This window comes from Haliotis cracherodii, unplaced genomic scaffold (assembly GCF_022045235.1).
Source record: "Haliotis cracherodii isolate W230 unplaced genomic scaffold, xgHalCrac1.p SCAF_11, whole genome shotgun sequence".
Taxonomy (NCBI): Eukaryota; Metazoa; Mollusca; class Gastropoda; order Lepetellida; family Haliotidae; genus Haliotis; species Haliotis cracherodii.
Window position 1 is genome coordinate 10,836,158 of NW_027266266.1, and position 24,042 is coordinate 10,860,199.

General features: G+C 43.4%; 1 protein-coding gene across 2 annotated transcripts in view; it reads right to left on the minus strand.

The window, feature by feature from the left end:
- LOC139456213 (nitric oxide synthase 1-like) overlaps positions 1 to 24,042 on the minus strand; it is a 149,271-nt gene that overhangs the window by 95,492 nt on the left and 29,737 nt on the right. The window contains exon 1 of one of the 2 annotated variants that reach the window (XM_071237790.1): positions 8,662 to 8,905. The exons of the other annotated variant lie outside the window; for it this stretch is intronic. The gene's annotated coding sequence lies outside the window, so the exon portion shown is untranslated. Of the gene's footprint in view, positions 1 to 8,661; positions 8,906 to 24,042 lie in introns of those variants that run through there. 2 annotated transcript variants of the gene reach the window in all.

Below are 24,042 nucleotides of genomic sequence, written 5' to 3' on the forward strand. Positions count from 1 at the left end.
TACCCAAGGGACGCAGCACTGCACAGCGAATCGCTGCGCCTTAGACGACTGGGCCACCCCAGTGTCATGCTGTCAATCACTGGATTGTCTGGTCCAGATTCGATTATTTTACAGACCGCCGTCATATAGCTGGAATATAGCTGAGTGCGGCGTTAAACAACAAACAAACAAACAAAACATGTTCAGGTACATTATACATATAACTACGACCTAGACCTGACACAAGTACTAATATCAGTTACATACAGATATTATCTGTGTAAAATTTAGCATATCGCATTTTTTTTCCTCAGTAAACTTCACATGACATTCGTTTCCATTGGTCACAAATTGACATGAACATTTGACATGACATGACATGACACAGATAGGTAAATATGTCTATGGTTTTGACGTTTAGCAACACATGCCCATGGGTCAAAGAATGACATTGTTCCAATAGCTGTAGTTAAACCACTATTGTGACATAACTGCAACAAGTTTATCACAATGGCAAGTGAGTGAGTATGGTTTTATGCCGCTCTTAGCAACACTTCAGCAATACCACGAAGGAGCTTTTCATTAACACCTGGTATCACTGGTTGGTAGCGACTGATGAGTGTATCCTGCCCACTGTTGGGACATGCTCATGACACATGCTCATGACATAGTCGGACTCGTACAATGGAGATTTCTAATTTACTGTTTATTGATAAGTATTATGTTATTTTATTTCACCTTCCGACACTACTGGCGATCTGGTGATGCCAGCCGATGTTACATGTGGACTTGTCATTAATCTAATTGTCATCTGGAAATGACCAAATGTAGTGCATAGATAGTTGCAACAACCGTTATGTCCCTAATATTCCCGAAAATAACAGACCGCCTCCGTGGTCTAGTGGTAGAGCGTCCGCTTGGAGAGCGAAAGGTTCGGGGTTCGGAGATCTATCCCCGGCCGCGTCATACCAAATGAAATTAAAAGATGGTACTTGTTGTTACCCTGTCTAGCGCAGGGCATTAAGGGGCTAAACCAAGGACTGGTCGGCTCGGAGTCAGTATACTGTGTCTGAGTGGGGCATTCATATTAAGCTGCGGCATGGTATCTCAGTGAGCTAGCACTAGAAACCGGCATCAGTCCGAACTAGTACAAGCAGCCACACACACACACACACACACACACACACATCGCTATATAAGTGCAAAAATCTTGAACGCGACGTTAAACCCCATTTCACCCCACCTCACATCCTATAATAACAACTAAAAACGTTGTAATTCTTCATTCAAACAGATTTCGTTTATTTCTGGTGTGTAACAATGTCCAATTCCAGTAACCTTTGAATATTAGATTTGCAGTCTAGCAAAAAGTTTGATGTGTGTGTAACTCGGGCGAATCAACGTTGTTTGTCGTAATTATTGCCGGCCACGCTACTTCACTGGTGTCAGGGACACAGCTAATCTTGCTAATATCCTATAGCCATCTGTCGAGAGTCCTTTTCCTTAATCCAAATATCTGACAACAATCTCATAAAATTATTCTGACTTAGAAAATAATCAAGTTGCCGCGAAACTGGAGAGGGCCAGTTTGATTGCACACTTGCCTGACCGTATCTCGCAAACACAACATGAGAACCATGGGGAAATTAGCAGCGGTCGTAAAACCTATACCGCTGAGGATACCACAGTCTTTCATGTTGCCGTGCCGTCTTGTTACTGAACACGACGACAGCCCGTAGGATCACATGGTAGCAATCTTAGAGGGTTGTGTAACGGCGTGAGGATATAGTGGCGGCGTCGGGCGGGCTGGTGTGTTGACGTGGGGAGGGTAACTCTGGCTTGAGTGTGTAAGGTGTGTGTGTGGTATTAGTGTACGTGTTACGGTAGGGTGTGTGTGTGGTGTGCGTGTTGTTTGTGTGTGTAGTGTGTGTAGTGTGTGTCTCTGTGTGCGTGTCTTTGTTGCGTGTGTATATGTTTGTCTGTTTGTGCCTGTGTGTGTATAGTGTGTGTGATTGTGTGGGTGCCTGTGTGTGTGGTGTGTGTAGGTCCCCGTGTGTGTGCAGTGTGTGTGCCTCTGTGTGTGTGTCTGGTGTGTCTGTGTGCGGTGTGTGTGTGCCTCTGTGTGTAGTGTGTGCCTGTGTGTGTCGTAGTGGTGTCTTTGCCTTTGTGTGTGGAGTTTGTGTGTGGTATGTGTGCCTCTGTGTGTGCGTGTGTATAGTGTGTGTGACTATGTGTGTGTGGTGTGTGTAGGTCCCCGTGTGTGTGCAGTGTGTGTGCCTCTGTGTGTAGTGTGTGCCTCTTTGTGCGTTTCTGTATGTGTGCCTGTGTGTGTCGTAGTGGTGTCTTTGCCTCTGTGTGTGGAGTTTGTGTGTGGTATGTGTGCCTCTGTGTGTGTGTGTGTGTGGTGTGTCTAGGTGTGTCTAGGTGTGTGTGTGTGCTTATAAGTGTGTATGTCTTTTTATGTGTGTATGTTTGTGTGTGTACCTGCCTCTCTACAGTGTGACACAATATGACGGTATCAAGAATGTCCTTATATCCATCTGTGCTGCAAAGTGCCCCTGTGTGTGTGGTGTGGTGTGTGTGTGCTGCCTCTCTATAGTGTGACACAATATGACGGTATCAAAAATCAGGATGGTTTGGGGTCGGGTGTTTAATCAAATTAAATTAATAATTTGTATAGCACATTTTCCAATTAGCTGCACAAATACGCTAAGACCATGATTAATCTCGTCAAAGGCTCCCTTGAAGAGACAGGTCTTTTTAAAGTTAATTGTCACTTTGTTAGCGTGAGTTGCGGATCGGTGAATCAGGGAACACAGTGGGTTCGTAGAGTGTGATTGAGTGTTGGGCGTGTGGTAGACTAGATGGGGATGGGGGAGGCAGGTATAAATGGGGAGGGCATGTGTTTCATTTAAGATTGGGGAGTGAACGACTTAAAGGGAGTAGGAGACGAAAAACGTAGGGAAAGTGATGCCTGGGAGGGTGATGCCGGGATCGTGCATTTGTTTCATGTGCTGCAACCCAGCATCCCGCCAGGATGCTGTGGGAGGAAGGAGCAGCGACGACACAGACGCTACCTGGGCGTGGCTGGGATATTAATAGATCAGGGAGGCCCAATTACAGACGTAATTATTTCCTGGTATACACATTTCAAATGGGAGGATTCGATAACATAAACACATGACTATGTTGTGATAACTTTATTGAGCTACGTGAGGCACAATATGTTGCGTGGGAGTAGTGAAATATTGAATTATAGAGTTTGTGGATTCGAGTTAGTTGAGGTCAGTTAGTTTTGACGTTGCTGGATTGTATTCCCTTATCCAGCTGAGTGAGTGAGTGAGTGAGTGAGTGAGTTGGTGAGTTGGTGATATGGTGGGTGGGTGGGTGGGTGAGTGAGTGAGTGAATGAGTGAGTGAGTGAGTGAGTGAGTGAGTGAGGTTTTACGATGCCCCAAGGATATATGGGTTTGAGTGTCAATCAAATCTCGTACATGTACCATGTTTAATGACACATGCCCCCAAGGATATCTGGGTTGGAGAGTCAATCAAATCTCGTACAAGTACCATGTTTAATGACACATGCCCCAAGGATATCTGGGTTGGAGAGTCAATCAAATCTCGTACATGTACCATGTTTAATGACACATGCCCCAAGGATATCTGGGTTGGAGAGTCAATCAAATCTCGTACATGTACCATGTTTAATGACACATGCCCCAAGGATATCTGGGTTGGAGAGTCAATCAAATCTCGTACATGTACAATGTTTAATGACACATGCCCCAAGGATATCTGGGTTGGAGAGTCAATCAAATCTCGTACATGTACCATGTTTAATGACACATGCCCCAAGGATATCTGGGTTGGAGAGTCAATCAAATCTCGTAGATATACCATGTTTAATGACACAAGTCCCAGGATATCTGGGTTGGAGAGTCAATCAAATCTCGTACATGTACCATGTTTAATGACACATGCCCCCAAGGATATCTGGGTTGGAGAGTCAATCAAATCTCGTACATGTACCATGTTTAATGACACATGCCCCCAAGGATATCTGGGTTGGAGAGTCAATCAAATCTCGTACATGTACCATGTTTAATGATACAAGCCCCAAGGATATCTGGGTTGGAGAGTCAATCAAATCTCGTACATGTACCATGTTTAATGACACATGCCCCCAAGGATATCTGGGTTGGAGAGTCAATCAAATCTCGTACAAGTACCATGTTTAATGACACATGCCCCAAGGATATCTGGGTTGGAGAGTCAATCAAATCTCGTACATGTACCATGTTTAATGACACATGCCCCAAGGATATCTGGGTTGGAGAGTCAATCAAATCTCGTACATGTACCATGTTTAATGACACATGCCCCAAGGATATCTGGGTTGGAGAGTCAATCAAATCTCGTACATGTACAATGTTTAATGACACATGCCCCAAGGATATCTGGGTTGGAGAGTCAATCAAATCTCGTACATGTACCATGTTTAATGACACAAGCCCCAAGGATATCTGGGTTGGAGAGTCAATCAAATCTCGTAGATATACCATGTTTAATGACACAAGTCCCAGGATATCTGGGTTGGAGAGTCAATCAAATCTCGTACATGTACCATGTTTAATGACACATGCCCCCAAGGATATCTGGGTTGGAGAGTCAATCAAATCTCGTACATGTACCATGTTTAATGACACATGCCCCCAAGGATATCTGGGTTGGAGAGTCAATCAAATCTCGTACATGTACCATGTTTAATGATACAAGCCCCAAGGATATCTGGGTTGGAGAGTCAATCAAATCTCGTACATGTACCATGTTTAATGACACATGCCCCAAGGATATCTGGGTTGGAGAGTCAATCAAATTTCGTACATATGCTATGTTTAATCGCACATGCCCCAAGGATATCTGGGTTGGAGCGTCAATCAAATCTCGAATATGTACCATGTTTAATGATACAGGCCCCAGGATATCTCGGCTGGAGAGTCAATCAAACCTCGTACATGTACCATGTTTAATGACACATGCCCCAGGATATCCAGCCTTGAGAGTCAATCAAAACCCGTACAGGATATCCTTTCCAACTGGTGACACAACTCCTCATCCCTATTCCATTCAGCATCCATGACTCTCCTGTGGATGCTGTCTACTTAATTCCCCTACACTGAAGACCCTGGGTAGCCACGAGAGTCCTTAAACTCTGTAGGACTTACCCGAGTGTCTTCGCAAAGAACGTATCTATGTAGACTCTACAAACGTATCCGGATTTGAGCGTCATCGCTGTTGGGCGCTGTGGCACGACAACAGTCAGTCCCACTCAGATCATTGATCTTGTCAGTGTGGTGGAGAGCTGTTACAGTCTTGAGGGTCTACCTGTGTGAGTTTTACATAGTTAAAGGTGTGAATAATAAAGGTAGCGTTACCTGGCAGAAGCAGCGAGCGATAATAGTTGACCTGGCGGTGAATAACCGGTGACATGAGCCTTTGGCCACTAACTGCCTGATAATTTGCTTGTGTGTGTTATGAAACTATTGACTTGTATGTCACAACTAGCAAATGGGATGCAGTGAGTGAGTGAGTGAGTGGGTGGGTTGGTGAGTGAGTGAGTGAGTGAGTGAGTGAGTGAGTGAGTGAGTGAGTGGGTGTATTGTGAATGAACCTTCCTTCGCTTATGGACATAGGCGACTACCTGTAGAGTGAGTGAGTATTGTTTAACCCCACTTTAAGCACTATTCCAGCAGTATCACGACGGGGGAAACCATAAAAGGGCTTCACACACTGTACCCATGTTGGGAATCAAGCCTGGGTCTTTAACGTGACGAGCTAACGCTTTAACCACTAGGCTACCCGGCCGCCCCCACTACCTTTAGATGAAAAGCATGTTTCATAATACTTGATAGTGAAATCCATACTACATTGTTTTGAATAGCTAATGACTTCAATTGATATAATGAGGCGATAATGATCTGTGGTTTTCGGAAGTGGTTATTATAGCATGGGAGCAATTACCATGCCAGCTTAGCGGGCCATTGCCATCGGTTCTCTGCCAGAAAATATTACGTCACTTTGATGCGCTCGGAGTCGGTACGTCTGAGTACTATCCAAAGCCTTGTCTATATTGTACACTTTGATAAATTGTAACAAGTGCGTTGGAAGTGGTTACCTAAAGCGGTTTTCTCAATTGAACATCACAGACATGTGTATGTAACATAACTGCCCACCTCCCTAAGGAATCCATCAAATATTTCATTCAAAAATCAAAACAAATTTTGATTCTTTATGTCTGTTTCCGGTATCCGGTTGGCGCCATCTGACCCTCTCTGTCTGTGTGGCCAGAAAGCGGCATCTGGTGTCTCCGATGGGAAGAAACGTCTGACTTTATCTCAGAAATTGTCCTCTTGTGAATTCTCCTGCGAGGTCTGCGCGACTTCAGTCAACTGAGGCCCCAATTTGTGATTGCTACCAATTAGCACTGTACCAAGACAGCACCTTTGTTGGCCGTCGCGGCTCAACCCCACCCCTGTGACCCACTGTAAAGTCAATGGGAAGGTTAACTGTTTAGATTTAAAAATACACTAAAAGCCCCGATATATTTTCATTCACTTTTTATGAACATATGTAGTAGGGGAATACTATACCAACATGTAATGGGGTTAATGCTTCCATTATTGCCCTTAATGCGGTTTCTTGGTGAATATGGAAGTTTGTTCTATTTTTTGTGTAACTGTAAACCTCCATTTGTATGAGCTCTATCATGCTTATATAAATATTTATGTTTACCCTGAAAAAGACGCACTATAAGACGACTTACATGTTTTACACAAAGCAAGAAATGTTTTTATGAATTAGATTAAAAAACGTCTTCAGTCGTAGGGAAAGTAGTACAACTTGATCAAAATAGCAGGCGTTGTATTTTGATGAAAAGTAGTACCTCAGCCCGTTGAAATACATTAATATTGAAGGTCTTTTTTTATATTAAAAAAAATTACATCCGTTTTGAGTAAATTATGAAGCCCGTATTGGAACATGGTGGCCTGGTTCAAGTGAGTGGGAGCGGTACTGATGCGGAAGAACGTGTTGATGAGAATTGGTCGATGATAAGTATCACGTAGTCATCAAACCGTTAACGGTAAAATTTCGTTTTTAAGAGTACTGTTAGGAACATATACATCTTCTAACGATCAGTCGATCTTTTTTGGGAAAAAATGTCGGATTAACGGGGTTTGTATTCTAGAAAGTTGTTTGGTTCCGTTATACAGGGGCTCTCCTTCAGATGGATGCTTATTTCGCTTCAACTCCATATATCGCAATCTAGATTAGATTAAACACCTAAAACGGACTATGTATAGTAAATTAGATTAAAATATTTTTAAACTGGCTTTCCTCCAGTTACACCTCAATGTTGTGATATTAATTGATAAAAGCGACGAAACCCTTTCCATGATCATAAGGATTCTCTGCTAAATACCAAGTTTTATGATTCGGACCTTGTGAGTATGTATTTCTGCATCACTATCAATAGTGATGACATCAGGTTTTCTCGAATAAGTGGCATCTGTTACAAACACATGCAAAGGCAAGTCAATTCGTCACCCAAAAATCACGGGAACATTAAGTACAAGTCTACATAGGGAATTATATCAGACATGGGTTTGTCACTGATCCCTCGAATTTTGAAATGTCCTCCACATATCTATCATTAAACGTTCTGAAAGCCCTTCAATGTTGAAACCCTGATCAAACAACGTTTGAGCAAAAGCCTTAACACGCCATCAAACTTATTCTACGTAACACAGATAATTATCTGTTGATAGCTGATAGTTTCAACTAGCATCTTTAAATAAATTGATTTATTGCGACCACATCGGGATTCCTATACGAATCTCAGATTTGCTGTTACAAAACGCAAAGTTCTTAGAAGTAAAAACGATATTTTTACAGTATTTAAGCAGGGTTACACCATGGTCAATTTCCCCACATCTTGTTTCCCATATCTGTATTCCCTCACACGTACGATACGAAAAAGCCAAAACACAAATAGGAAACACGCTCTCGTTAATATTGTGACGTCATCAACAGAGCTGAAAACCCCTCGATGAAAGATAGGCATTGTTTGGCGAAGCCTACAGACCTCTCTCACAACACAGGAAGGTAAACGCACTTAATTATTTTGGCGATGTGCGTATATACGTTTTGTATTTAGAAAACATAAATCAGATCTGTTCTTTGTAACTAGAAACTTCCTGAGGAAAAGCTCCAATGATGAACCTGTTTGTCGTTTGTGAAAATAACTTTTCGCCTTATATACGCAAAAGATTATAATATTATATAAAATATATGACAGTGTAGGAACTTCATGTCCGTAAACCTCATTGCTGGACAAGTGGTGGACAGTGGTCAAGTGGAGTGTTTTCTTGTAAAGATATAATTGTTAGTTCGCAAACAAATTTCTCCATCCTAAAACCGCCTGTCCACAGTCATGGATCTGGACGTCAAACTATGTGATACGGTGCCAGTGCTACTGCTACAAAAACTAATTCAATAATTTAATCAGTTAATGCTGTGAAAAAAACACTCCAGTTCGCTGCTCAGAAGGAGAAAAAATTCAATGAAGTAAAACTCAATTTAGGAAGTTTCTTTTGTACGCTTGATCTGGTTTAGTAGTACTTACTTTAAAAGTAATTGTTCCTTTGGTTAACACAGTCTCGAGACGCTTGTGTAGATATATCCATGGCGGCACGACTTGGGGCTATAGCTCTTCTGGACAGTGTATAACTGGACTCACAGGTAAGACATAAAGTTTACAAGAAGCACATCAGGAATCCATTTCAGCAAGAAGGATCTGTTGACTGTATGAATGGTCTTGCGAACTACAAGCTATGCACTAAGTTTGGCGCGACTGGAGGATGCAGGGGTATTATGTCTACTGTCCCGAGACGGCCGGCCGCAGTCCTTGTGACGTCCCTCTGTGCCGCCCCTTGAAGCCGAGGCACCAACCTGCGAGGACGCATGCTAGCCACTACCATACTTTATCTGCCGGCTATCATTCAATTAGTCGCCGGGGATCGATACGAGTTGATAGCAGAACAATAAAGGGAGTTAAGCATCGCCATTGATCCTTCGGACTCTCCGGTATAGACAGATGATGTGGACGAACGAGCAGTGAGAGATGGAGGTCGGTTGGAGAGGGGATGGATGGGTAGTGAGGAGGGTGGGGTAGGATGTAGGCAGGGATGAGGATGAGCCGTTAAGTGGGTTTGGGTGGGAGGGAAAAGTGGTAGGGGTTTAACAGGCAGAAGGAGGGAGGGATGATATGAGGTTTATTCGGGGAAGGATGGTTGAATGGTGCAGGGTGGGAGAAGGGTGGAGGTAGCGAGAGAAGAATGTTTCTCTAAAGGAGGGTAGGATGGTACGGGGTGGTAAAAGAGTGGAGGAAACGAGAGGAGAATGTTTTGGTGAAGGTTGAGGGGATGGTATGGGGTGGGAAAAGGGTGGAAGAGGCGAGAGGAGAATGTTTCGGTGAAGGAGGTGGGATGGTACGAGGTGGGAGAAGGATGGAGAAAGCGAGAAGGGAATGTTTCGTTGAAGGAGGGTGGGATGGTACGAGGTGAGAGAAGAGTGGAGGAAGAGTGAGGAGAATGTTTCAGTGAAGGAGGGTTGGAGGGTACGGGGTGGTAGAAGGGTAGAGGAAGCGAGAGGAGAATGCCTCGATAAAGAAGGGTGGGATGGTACGGGATGGGTGAAGGATGGAGAAAGCGATGGGGAGAACGTTTCGTTGAAGTAGGGTGGTATGGAACGGGATGGGAGAAGGGTGGAGAAAGCGAGAGGAGAATGTTTCGGTGAAGGGGGTGGGATTGTACGGGATGGGAGAAGGATGGAGATAGCGATGGGGAGAATGTTCCGTTAAAGGAGGGTCGGATGGTACGGGATGGGAGAAGGATTAATTGAGGAAACGAAAGGGAAATGTTTCAGTGAAGGAGGGTTGGGTGGTACGGGGTGGGAGAAGAGTGGAGGAAGCGAGAGGGGAATGTTTCGGTGAAGGAGGTGGGATGGTACGGGATGGGAGAAGGATGGAGATAGCGATGGGGAGAATGTTTATTGAAGGAAGGTGGGATGGTACGGGATGGGAGAAGGGTGGAAAAAGCGAGAGGGGAGAATGTTTCATTGAAGGAGGGTGGGATGGTACGGGATGGGAGAAGGATGGAGAAAGCGATGGGGAGAATGTTTCGTTGAAGTAGGGTGGTATGGAACGGGATGGGAGAAGGGTGGAGAAAGCGAGAGGAGAATGTTTCGGTGAAGGGGGTGGGATTGTACGGGATGGGAGAAGGATGGAGATAGCGATGGGGAGAATGTTCCGTTAAAGGAGGGTCGGATGGTACGGGATGGGAGAAGGATTAATTGAGGAAACGAAAGGGAAATGTTTCAGTGAAGGAGGGTTGGGTGGTACGGGGTGGGAGAAGAGTGGAGGAAGCAAGAAGGGAATCTTTCAGTGAAGGAGGTAGGATGGTACGGGGTGAGAGAAGGATGGAGGAAAGCGAGAGAAGAATGTTTCAGTGAAGGAGGGTGGGGTGGTCCGGACAGGGGAGAAGGATGGAGGAAGCGCGAGGAGAATGTTTCGGTGAAAGAGGTAGAGATGGTACGGTTGGGGAAATGGTGGAGGAAGCGAGGGGAGAATGTTTAGATGAAGGAGAGTGGGATGGTACGGGGTGGAAGAAGAGTGGAGGAAGCGAGGGGAGAATGTTTCGTTGAAGGAGGGTTGGATGGTACGGGTAGGAAAAGGATGGACGAAGCATGAAGACAATGTTTCGGTGAAGGAGGGCGGGATTGTACAGTTGGGAGAAGGATGGGCGAAGCATGAAGAGAATGTTTCGGTGAAGGAGGGCGGGATTGTACGGTTGGGAGATGGATGGGCGAAGCATGAAGAGAATGTTTCGGTGAAGGAGGGCGGGATTGTACGGTTGGGAGAAGGATGGGCGAAGCATGAAGATAATGTGTCGGTGAAGGCGGGTGGGATTGTACGGTTGGGATAAGGATGGGCGAAGCATGAAGAGAATGTGTCGGTGAAGGCGGGCGGGATTGTACGGTTGGGAGAAGATTGGATGAAGCGAGAGGAGAATGTTTCGGTTAAGAAGGAGGGTGGTATTGTACGGGCTGGAGGAAGGTTGGAGGAACGAAGGCAGGAAGTTTCAGTGGGGTGGACACCGATGTTTATGAAGGCAACTGAACAGAGATCCATGCAGGTGAAGACCAAGTGGGTGATGGAGGTTTGGCGTTAGGGGCTGATTCAGAAGGATTATTCCCAACGACAAGAGGGTGCCCAGACTGAACAGAATAGATTAGGAAAGATAATGAGAGATGAACAGCGCTCAGATGAGTAGATAACGGTATATCACATGTCTTATATGCGGATGTCATTCGCTCGGAGATTGATGCTGTGGTTGATATTATTACACAGGCTGGGAGCTACATATGCTCGAAGGCAGGTCCAAAGCTGTCTGTCAATGTCTAATAAAAGTGTATGATACCAACACTAATGCAGCTATTCCAATCAAGATTACCGTAACAGCCTTGCGGATTGGCTGTTTCATTTATCAAGCTTACAGCATTGTGAGCTCAGATTATGATGGACTGGTTGTGATGACTTATTCATTCGTGTTTGCTCGTGTTATCCCGGAACAAGACGAAAGTATACGGAAAGGCACGAGCGGTGACGATGCCTGCGGTCGACAACTCCCAAAGGTTCACATTTTTTAAGGAAATTACGTGCTGATTTATTTTCGTTAGAGGAATAACAGTGAATAATTCATTTCTTATCCCAGGCTTCATTGAACCGATTTAGTATCAAAATTACCCAGGCACAGATTGCTTTAAAAACTCTTTGCTGAAATAAGTGATGGTTCAATAGACATGATTAAATTTAACAACAGTTCTTTCAATTCTCTATTACATAAAAAATCAAACTCGGTGGATTATTATTTTGCTCCTCAGTTTAGATGTACTATTATTGAGTGTGACGTTAAGCAGTACAGAAATATATAATATAATTTGAGTAATACATATTCTAAATCATGTGTTACTTGAACAACATTTCAGCAAATCGAAAAACATTATGAATATTCTGTATACCTTGATCTGTTTAACAATGAACTGTTCTAGACGATTGTCTTCCCTTCGTCTGATACCATAGGAATACTGGTTCATCTTGAAGTGTGAACATGATGCTCCAGAGAATATCAATAGACGAAAACAACTGGAATCCTGGCGTTTGATTATTAGATACTACAGAACATATGATTTTGAGTAATACAACTGGAGTCCTGGAGTATAAACATTAGATATACTGAAGAAATAGATAGAGAAATATAACTGTAATCCTGGCGTGTGAACATTTGATGCTTCAGAGAGTATAATATAGAGGAAAACAACTGGAATCCTTGCATGAGGACATTGGATAATACAGAAGATATAAACAGAGAAATATAACTGGAATCCTGACGTGTGAACATTTGATGCTTCAGAGAAATATAACTGGAATCCTGACGTGTGAACATTTGATGCTTCAGAGAATATAACATAGAGGAAAACAGCTGGAATCCTTGCATGTGGACATTAGATAATACAGAAGAAATAAATGGAGAAATATAACTGTAATACTGGCGTGGGGACATTTGATGCTTCAGAGAATATAATATAGAGGAAAGCAGCTGGAATCCTGGCGTGAGGACATTGGATAATACAGAAGATTTAAATGGAGGAATATGACTGTAATCCTGGCGTGTGGACATTTGATGCTTCAGAGAAATCAATATAATCTTGAGGAAAACAACTGGAATCCTTGCGTGAGGACATTAGATAATACAGAAGATAAAAATAGAGGAAAACAACTGGAATCCTGGGGTATAGACATTAGATACTGCGGTGAATATAATGCAGGGGAATACAGAGAATATCACACAGAGGTAAACGCCCTGAATCCTGGAGTCACTTAGTGAAGCTGCAAGCTGCATTCAGTTGGTTGTTTAACGCCGCACTCAGCAATATTCCAGCTATATGACGGCGCCCTGTAAATAATCGAGTCTAGACCCGACAATCCAGTGATTAATATCATGAGCATCGATCCACGCAATTGGGATCGATGACATGCATCAACCAAGTCAGCGAGCCTGACCACCCGATCCCGTTAGTCGCCTTTCACGACAAGCATAGTTACCTTTTAAGGCAAGCATGGGTTGCTGAAGACCTATTCTACCCCAGATCTTCACGGAGACAAGCATGGGTTGCTGAAGACCTATTCTACTCCGGAATCTTCACGGCTCCGCTGTATTCAGGACATGTCCAGCACTAGTGTGACCGTGGGTATTAGTCGACTGTACCACACATCGTTACATTTGTACATCAAGCCTTAATTAATAGGAAACTTGATTATGAAAAGGCGGCTGCTTTGAGTTTCCTTCAAACCTTCACTTCATTTGAAACACCAGAGTTACACACTTGCCGTCGGCAAACATCCGTCAATCGTTATTACCAGTATTGTAACCCTTAACAAAGGTACGTCAGGCGTGCTTCTGCAACACGCCGTTTCAACAGAAAACACCACACTGTAGCAACATAAGGTTTAGTTTACTGAGATATTAATAATGCATGGTAATAAAACAATTATTTGGCAATATTTATCGTGTTATGAGAGTTGTTAATCGACTAAAGAACGCACGTCACTGACTTTAACTCAAACAGTTGTGAGGAAACTGGCACCTCATGGTAAGCTTTACGAGGAAATGCGTGTAAACAGTAGGATATCGTATCTCCTCGCAGCCATTGATTTGTGAAATATTACCCAGATTGGATGAAGTTGTAGTTTGGGTATTCCTCTGGGGTTGAAAGAAAGACATGTTCGAACTGTAGAAGGTTCAGGTTTTGAACACATGCAGTTGGTGGTAACACATTCAATATCATTCATTGTACGTTATTGATATGACACAGAGAAACGTATCAGGCTGGCTTGTCGTGATTGCGCAGTCGTATTCTTTGACTACGGGACCATAGCTTTTAATTATATCCTCAATACAGGTAAGTTTAGAAATCATTTTTTCATCGGATCTTTTTTTATCGAGTCTTGTGATATTTCCTACTGGTAATGGGTCCATTCTAACACATGGGAGAGTGTTGCTGCAGCTTGCTCTATTAGGCCATACGGCTCCTCTGTAAATCTAGGCTAATACAACCTGTAGATGGTTTCTACGCACTTGACTAGTAAATGCTAGTTATAATAATAATAATAATAATCATCATCATCATCATCATCATCATATATTCATCATCATCATCATTATCATCTTACAACAGGATATAATAACAGAAAAGCTTATGATTCTGTACCTCACGAATGAACTTTGAAGTCACTGGAATGTTTGAACCTCCCCGAGCGACTTCTTGTTTTACTCAAGCCTTTAATGAATTGCTGGTCAACTCAACTTGAGATGAACTCGCATGAGCAGGTGGTGACTTCGGAACCCATTTATTATTAGAAGAGGAATAGGGGGCACAGGTGGCCAAGTCGTCTAAGGCGCCGCGATTCGCTGTGCAGAGTTGCGTCCCTTTGGCACACCAGAAACCTATGATTGTGGGTTCGAATCCCGGTTCGCCCCGATTATGTTTCTAGGTTTGTCAGCAGCATACCCGTGCTCGTGGTTTCACCGAGGTGGTAAACGTCTGAGCCCTGCATCACTTTCCTCCCACATTAAGCTGACATGCCGCGATATAACTGGAATACTGTTAAAAACAGCGTTAAAACCAACTCACTCACTTACTCACTCACTAGACCGCCTCCGTGGTCTAGTGGTAGTAGCGTCCGCCCGGAGAGCGGAAGGTTCGGGGTTCGATTCCCGGCTGTGTCAAACCAAAAGACGTTAAAAGATGGTACTTGTTGTTACCCTGCCTGGCGCTCGGCATTAAGGGCTAAAACAAGGAGTGTTCGGCTCGGAGTCAGTATACTGTGTCTGAGGGGGGTATTCATGTTAAACTGCGGCATGGTATCTCAGTGAGCTAGCACTATAAATCGGCATCAGTCCGGACTAGTACAAGCAGCCACACACACACACACACACACACACTGCACGTCGCTATATAAGTGCAATAATCTTGGACGCGACGTTAAACCCCATTTCATTTCACCTCACCTCACCTCACTCACACACTAGAAGAGGAATATTTCAGGGCGATTCTTTTAGTCCTTTCCTTTTCTGTTTGTCACTAAATCCTTGAAACCTTTTGCTCAGCAAAGAGAAAGGTTATCATCCTGGATGTCCTCAGCACAGATCTCCAACTCCCCTTACTCACCTCCTTTACATGGATGTCCTTGAAGTTATTGCTAATGGGGGATCCACTCTAAAAAGCAGATTCCTTTTCTAATGGTATCAGCAAGTCCTTTGGACTCGACAAATGCAACATTCTTCATCTGAATGTAAGAAGAGGGGGGATCAGTCAGTTTACGTGGGGTAGGAGTTATTGACCATCTCGTGGAAGGTCAGACCTATACATACTTAGGGATGCAGGTTAGAGACAAACTCCAGAATGTCCATATTAAGGAAAAACTTCGGGCAGAGTACAAATGTAGACTTAAGAAATTCAGTTCAGAGCTGAATGCTCGCAATAAAGTCAAAGCCACAAATACTTATGATGTACCCGTCCTTTCATACTCCGTTGGTGTTGTTGATTGAACGAAACAAGAAAATCAAAGTATTGACACCCTAACACGAAGAATCATGTTAGACAATAGATCCCACCACCTTCGCCCATTCCTCAATAGCTTATATCTAGTAAGCAAGACAAGCAACAGTATAAGGATCTATACCGAAACGTCGCTTTTCACAGTAATATTAAAAAAGTTGTTATCCATAAAATTGTGTCTGTCTTGTCATCCGTCAACTTCTGAGTAATGCCTATCAAACAATTTATATTTAGCAATTATAATCGGAGGGTGTGGTTTGCTTAACGTGGAGGCTCTTTGTGATAGAAATGTTTTATGCAGTTTTGCACACATTTTTTGTCTGATGATCGTCTTGTGAAGCATGTCAAGATTCATGATGAAAACGAGGTATTCCCCAGTTTTCTTAATCGGGACATGGGACATACAATCAGCGTCAGTGTTGTTTTTGTTGATGGTTCTCTACTGCTGAAATGAGTGTCAACCATGCGAAGTGGCATATCAAATCGGCCCAGACTCAGTTTTTCAAGGAGAGGCTATCTGAACGACCACTGCATCGCGTTGACGCGAAGTGTGTTGAGAAGATGAGCAATCCTGCAGAGTCCTTTGCTTGGATGAAGTCAGCTGGACTGAAAAGTCAAACAGAAGGCTTTCTGCTTGCTGCTCAGGACCAGTCACTTCCCACTCGAAACCGCCAATGTGTTATTTTGCATTAAAATGTAAATATGAAATGTAGAATATGCAATGAATTTTATGACACATTGTCCGTGGATGTCCAGCTTTGGCACAAACACAGTCTCTTAAGCGACAGGATGGAGTGGCTCGATCATTTTATAACCGTCTTCGCCAAATTGTGGTTTTGACACGAAGGTCTATCCAAAGTACGGTCCAGAATATGTCCAGGGCGTCATGGAAAATGATAAATACAAAATTCTTTGGAATAGGTCCGAATGCAGCTTCTGATCTTGTCCTTTTAAATCCAATGAAATTATTTATATCATTGAATTTCCTGTCCCTTTTGTGATTGATAAGATTGAGGAAAAAACCTGGCAAATATGCGGACCTCGCTTTAGAAATATCATGTTTGCATCCCGAGTACCATGTTGTCCGACTACCAATTGTTCTCAGTGCCTTAGGTTTGGTACCTCCCAATCTGTTGACTGACATTGGGAGAGTACCCAGGTTTGCTGCCAGGAATACAGCCCTTCTGACAATCTGGGTAATGCAGAAGGCTGTGTTGGGGATTCTTCATAATCACCGAAAAGTTCAGGGTGGGTTTGACTTGGCAGCGTACCTAGGAGAAGTCCCATTCTCTGTCTGGGCTGCGTGTAGAGGGGGCAAGGGCCATGAACTGATGATGAGCCTAACCAGCCTGACTGTGCCAGGATCACCCAAACACTGCTGCATTTATTTCTTGGAATATGTAAATAATATAACAATAATGCCTTTTCAATACACTTTCTCAGTCATTCATATCGTGTCTTCTTTCCAACATATTTTCTCACACATACTTCAAATAGTGAAGTAATCAATACTCCGCATTTTGTAACCTATAAATGAACACATCATAATTTGAGTTCCTTTCAACAAATATCAGCTACCGCGGTGTGCGGTCTTATAATTTCTGCTGTTTCAATCAGGGATGTTTATTGTAATTTGAAACCTGTGATTGACCAATCAGAATCGATTTTTTTCCAAATTCATGGTAATATTGGATTTATACCCAACTCTTTGATTTTGACAACTGTGGGACATAACTCGTCATAACGATAGCATAAGAGGTAGATTTATATAGGGTTTTAATAAACATTGACTCAACAATACACCATTACTATCAACGATCTTAAGCATAAGCCTATACACACATAATACGTTAAAGAAGGACATAAGAGCTACCTGAATGACTGTCCCATCGAGTCTACATACTCACGCGGTAGTGATCGGGTACACATCCTGCCTTCATAGGCAAATTCCTACTCTGATGACAACATTATGGTCAATTAAAAACTCAATTAAGCCCGAACGTGCTGAAAGGTAAACGCTTCCTACTAACCAGCCGACTTATATTTAAACAAAGAATTTATTGTTGTTAGGACCAGGGTTGATATGGCACCATCATTTGGAAAGCTGGCTTACGTGGGAGCCTTAATGTATTTCCGCGATTATCACTATATCCAACATATCATATTCGTGGTCGACAGAGCTGATATGCTTGTGGTTCATGTTGTTTATTGATATAATGAGTGTTTGCCTGTCTATCGTTCTGTCTGCTATTGAACACACACAGTTGGTTCTCGTCGAACAGATGGTAATTCGTCATAATATTACGTTTCTTTCAAATCTAGAAAGCAATGCAATACACCGGAGAGATCAGAATCTGGGAATCAAGGCGCCGGAGATGATACAGAAATTGTGTGATTACTTCACAGAACCGTTAATTTAGGCAAGTAATCGTCCTGATGAGGATGTTCAGAAAGATGAGACGCTTGGTTTATACCCCCCACGATACGTACCGTACGTGTTCCAATAATGTTCAGTGAGTGAGTATGGGTTTCCGCCGCATTTAGCAATATTCCAGTAGTGGCACGGTGAGGGACACCAGAAATTGGATTCACACGATGTATCCATATGGGGCGTCGAACCAAGCCTTCGGCGTGGCGGGCGGACGCTTTAGCCACTAGGCTACCCCAATGTTAAGATTATCAGGACCGTGTTATGTAATTGCCAAGGGTAGCATATTTCACTTTGCGGGGTAGTGTCCCTTTTATGTAAGGAGGCGCTGAGTTTGGGTTCGAATCCAGGATTTGCCACGATTATGATCTTTGATTCCCCAGAACCATTCCGTGTTCATAGGTTCATAAAAGTGGCAAAGGTTTACGACATATATCGTCTTGACGATAAGCTTGCCGTTCTTATAGTTATATTTTCACTTCCAGTTTCTATATAATTTCTCTTTGTTTCTGTGTAAGTTCGTTTGAGATACCGTACCCAGGGGCTTTCAGTTTCTGTCTAAGGCTCATCACCCATGTTTAATATTCTGAGTATATAAAATGTTATGGTTTTTTTCAGGTAAACAATTGCCTTGGCTCTGCGTGTGTTTGTGACGAATGCCACCGGTGGTGCAGGATACGTTCACCGTGTCGCAAATACTGGTATCACCACTATTTGATAGTGATTCATAAACACATGCCCATCACACAGACAGAATCGAACAATCGAATCTGCTTTATTCGGATATTTCTTACGATTATGTAAAGGATATATTCACTATAATGCATCTGGGTGATCTGTTACCTGTAGGTCAGATGAGACTGGCAGCATATTGGAGAATTTAGAAATGAGAGGTTATGTCGCATTTGTACACTGCCTTTATAGGAGCTGAATATCACTTCTATCTCATTGCTAACGATTATTAAGTATTGCAACGTATGTATGTATGTATGTATGTATGTATGTATGTATGTATGTATGTATGAATGTATGTATGTATGTGTGTGTGAGTGTGCGTGCGTGCGTGCGTGCGTGCGTGCGTGCGTGTGTGTAAACGGTAATGTTTGGTAACGTTCATGACTATGGTTGAGCAGAATGGGCCTCTGTTCGCATAAACGTTATTTAATCAAATTCAAGAAAACTGTTTTTATATGATAAGTACTCGATAATGACTTTTATCATCTGATCCAACAAAGCGGTCAAGTGCTATTTACGGGATCAGAACGGAAATGAGACTGTAGGATTATATCGGATGGGACAGCCAATTACAAGACAACTCCACGTGGCCTGTGACCAAAAAATAGGAAGGTTGAGTTTCTACAACTGGCCTGGCACATTATGTCTTGTATTGAATGGATCAGGAACGGGGAAAGCCTGTGAGACAATCTCGACTGATCTAGATTCCTGTGGGAAATCAGTCAGTGGAGTCATCAGAGGGATGATTCATTTACATAATGACGAGAGCCTGGCACACGATGAGTATGTCTTGGCACTGTCTCGCGCTGCCAACACTCCGTGTAAATCTTCCCAAGTAATCCCGATGTTGTAGTTTGTAACATGGGACGCTGCTTACTATAAACTTTAGCGTCGACACAATGTGAGGTGAGGTGAAAGGGGTTTAACGTCGCGTCCAAGATTATTGCACTTTTATAGCGACGTGCATGTACGTGTGTGTGTTTGTGTGGCTGCTTGTACTAGTCCGGACTGATGCCGATTTATAGTGCTAGCTCACTGAGATGCCATGCCGCAGTTTAACATGAATACCCCACTCAGACACAGTATACTGACTCCGAGCCGACCAGTCCTTGTTTTAGCCCCTCAATGCCGAGCGCCAGACAGGGTAACAACAAGTACCATCTTTTAACGTCTTTTGGTATGACGTGGCCGGGGATCGAACCCCGGACCTTCCGCTCTCCGGGCGGACGCTCTACCACTAGATCACGGAGGCGGTCGTCGACACAATGTGGACTGACGTGGATTATGATCTTATAAACAAGGCGAGGAAGTGTATGAAGGCTCTTGTTCGGTCCAATGGTAATGTCAAATTTGAAAGTTATGAAAAATCATCACACATGTTCAGATAACTGAAAACTGATATTTTGCTTTTTCACACTCCCAAGTTGGGATTTCTTGAATGATATAAGTATGGTTGAAATGAATGAAAAAGACGATTTTTCTCTAAGAAAATCAGTACTGTTTACTGTTATTATCTTTATCTCCAAGGATACTTGGGTCATGTTCATGTTCAAAAAGAAGAAAAGTGCTGCCTGGCGTGTTCACAGATTTGAGCCATACTTTTATATTTAGTCACACAGTGCTCCTAAAGTGGTCCTACAATGGTCCTACAGTGTTCCTACAGTGCTCTTACAGTGCTCCTACAGTGGTCCCACAGTGTTCATATAGTGATCATGCAGTGGTCATACAATGGTCATACAGTGGTCACACAGTGGTCATACAGTGATCATACAGTGGTCATAGAGTGATCATAGAGTGATCATAGAGTGGTCATAGAGTGGTCATAGAGTGATCATAGAGTGGTCACATAATGGTCATACAGTGGTCACACAGTGGTCATATGGTGATCATACAGTGGTCATACAATGATCATACAATGGTCATAGAGTGGTCATATTGTGATCATACAGTTGTCATACAATGGTCATACAGCGGTCACACAGTGGTCATACAGTCATAGAGTGGATATATAATAGTCATACATTGGTCGTACAGTGATCATTCAGTGGTCATACAGTGACCGCAGTTGTTCCTCAGTTGTCATACAGTGGTCATTCAGTGGTCATTCAGTGGTCCCACAGTGGTCATTCAGTGGTCATTCAGTGGACACACAGTGGTCATACAGTGGTCGAATAGTAATGCCACAGTGCTCACATGGGGGGCACATAATTTATTAGCCACATAGGGTCACATAATGGTCACACAGTGGTGGTATAATGGTCCCACAGGTGTCAAATAATGATCATACAGTGATCATATAATGGTCATACTGTGGTCATAAGTGTTCTTATAGTTGTCACAAAGTTGTCATACAGTGGTCATACAGTGGTCTTATAATGGTCATATGGTGGTCATATAATGGTCATACATCTTCATACAAAAGTCATACAGTGGTCACATAATGGTCATACAGTGGTCATACAATCGTCACATAGTGGTCATACAGTGGTCATACAGTGGTCATATAGTGATCGTAGAGTGGTCATACAGAAGTCATACATTGGTCATAGAGTGATCGTATAGTGATCATACAGTGGTCATACAGTGGTCACACAGTGGTCAAATGGTGATCATACAGTGGTCATATCATACAGTGGTCACACAGTGGTCAAATGGTGATCATACAGTGATCATAGAGGGGTCATAGAGTGATCATACAGTGATCACATAATGGTCATACAGTGGTTACACAGTGGTCATACAGTGGTCATAGAGTGGTCATAGAGTTGTCATATAGTGATCATACAGTGTTCATAATATGGTCATACAATGGTCATACAGCGGTCATACAGTGGTCGTACAGTGGTCATTCATCGGTCATACAGTGGTCACTTAGTCATACAGTGGACATTCAGCGGTCATACAGTGACTGCAGTTGTTCCTCAGTTGTCATACAGTGGTCATACAGTTGTGATTCAGTGGTCCCACAGTGGTCATTTAGTGGTCGCCAGTTATCACACAGTGGTCATTCAGTGGTCATTCAGTGGTCATACAGTGACCGCAGTTGTTCCTCAGTTGTCATACAGTGATCATACAGTGGTCATACAGTGATCATACAGTGATCATAGAGGGGTCATATAGTGATCATACAGTGGTCATAGGGTGGTCATAGAGTGATCATACAGTGATCACATAATGGTCATACAGTGGTTACACAGTGGTCATAAAGTGGTCATAGAGTGGTCATATAGTGATCATACAGTGGTCACATAATGGTCAAACAGTTGTCATAGAGTGGTCATAGAGTTGTCATATAGTGATCATACAGTGTTCATACTATGGTCATACAATGGTCATACAGCGGTCATACAGTGGTCGTACAGTGGTCATTCATCGGTCATACAGTGGTCATACAGTGGTCACTTAGTGGTCGCCAGTTATCACACAGCGGTCATACAGTGGTCATTCAGTGGTCATACAGTGACCGAAGTTGTTCCTCAGTTGTCATACAGTGGTCATACAGTAGTCATTTAGTTGTCCCACAGTGGTCACTTAGCTGTCGCCAGTTATCCCACAGCGGTCATACAGTGGACATTCAGTGGTCATACAGTGACTGCAGTTGTTCCTCAGTTGTCATACAGTGGTCATACAGTTGTGATTCAGTGGTCCCACAGTGGTCACTTAGTGGTCGCCAGTTATCACACAGTGGTCATTCAGTGGTCATTCAGTGGTCATACAGTGACTGCAGTTGTTCCTCAGTTGTCATACAGTGGTCATACAGTAGTCATTCAGTGGTCCCACAGTGGTCACTTATAATTAGTGGTCGCCAGTTATCACACAGCGTTCATACAGTGGTCATACAGTGACCGCAGTTGTTCCTCAGTTGTCATACAGTGGTCATACAGTAGTCACTTAGTGGTCGCCAGTTATCACACAGCGGTCATACAGTGGTCATTCAGTGGTCCCACAGTGGTCACTTACTCGTCGCCAGTTATCACACAGTGGTCATACAATGGTCATACAGTGGTCATTCATTGGTCCTACAGAGGTCACTTACTGGTCGCCAGTTATCATACAGCGGCCATACAGTGGTCATACAGTGGTCATTCAGTGGTCATACAGTGACTGCAGTTGTTCCTCAGTTGTCATACAGTGGTCATACAGTAGTCATTCAGTTGTCCCACAGTGGTCACTTAGTGGTCGCCAGTTATCACACAGCGGTCATACAGTGGTCATTCAGTGGTCATACAGTGACCGCAGTTGTTCCTCAGTTGTCATACAGTGGTCATACAGTAGTCATTCAGTTGTCCCACAGTGGTCACTTAGTGGTCGCCAGTTATCACACAGCGGTCATACAGAGGTCATTCAGTGGTCATTCAGTGGTCACTTACTCGTCGCCAGTTATCACACAGTGGTCATACCGTGGTCATACAGTGGTCATTCATTGGTCCCACAGAGGTCACTTACTGGTCGCCAGTTATCACACAGTTGTCATACAGTGGTCATACAGTAGTCATTCAGTGGTCCCACAGTGGTCACTTAGTGGTCGCCAGTTATCACACAGTGGTCATACAGTGGTCATACAGTGGTCATTCAGTGGTCATACAGTGACCGCAGTTGTTCCTCAGTTTTCATACAGTGATCATACAGTAGTCATTCAGTGGTCCCACAGTGGTCACTTAGTGGTCGCCAGTTATCACACAGTGGTCATACAGTGGTCATTCAGTGGTCCCACAGTGGTCATTTACTGGTCGCCAGTTATCACACAGTGGTCATACAGTGGTCAGTTATCACACAGCGGTCATACAGTGGTCATGCAGTTGTCATTCAGTGGTCCCACAGTGGTCACTTAGTGGTTGCCAGTTATCACAGAGCGGTCATACAGTGGTCATATAGTGGTCATTCACTGGTCCCAAAATGGTCACTTACTGGTCGCCAGTTATCACACAGTGGTCATACAGTGGTCAGTTATCAAACAGCGGTCATACAGTGGTCATACAGTGGTCATTCAGTGGTCCCACAGTGGTCAGTTACTGGTCGCCAGTTATCACACAGCGGTCATACAGTGGTCATACAGTGGTCATACAGTGGTCATTCATTGGTCCCAAAATGGTCACTTACTGGTCGCCAGTTATCACACAGTGGTCATACAGTGGTCAGTTATCACACAGCGGTCATACAGTG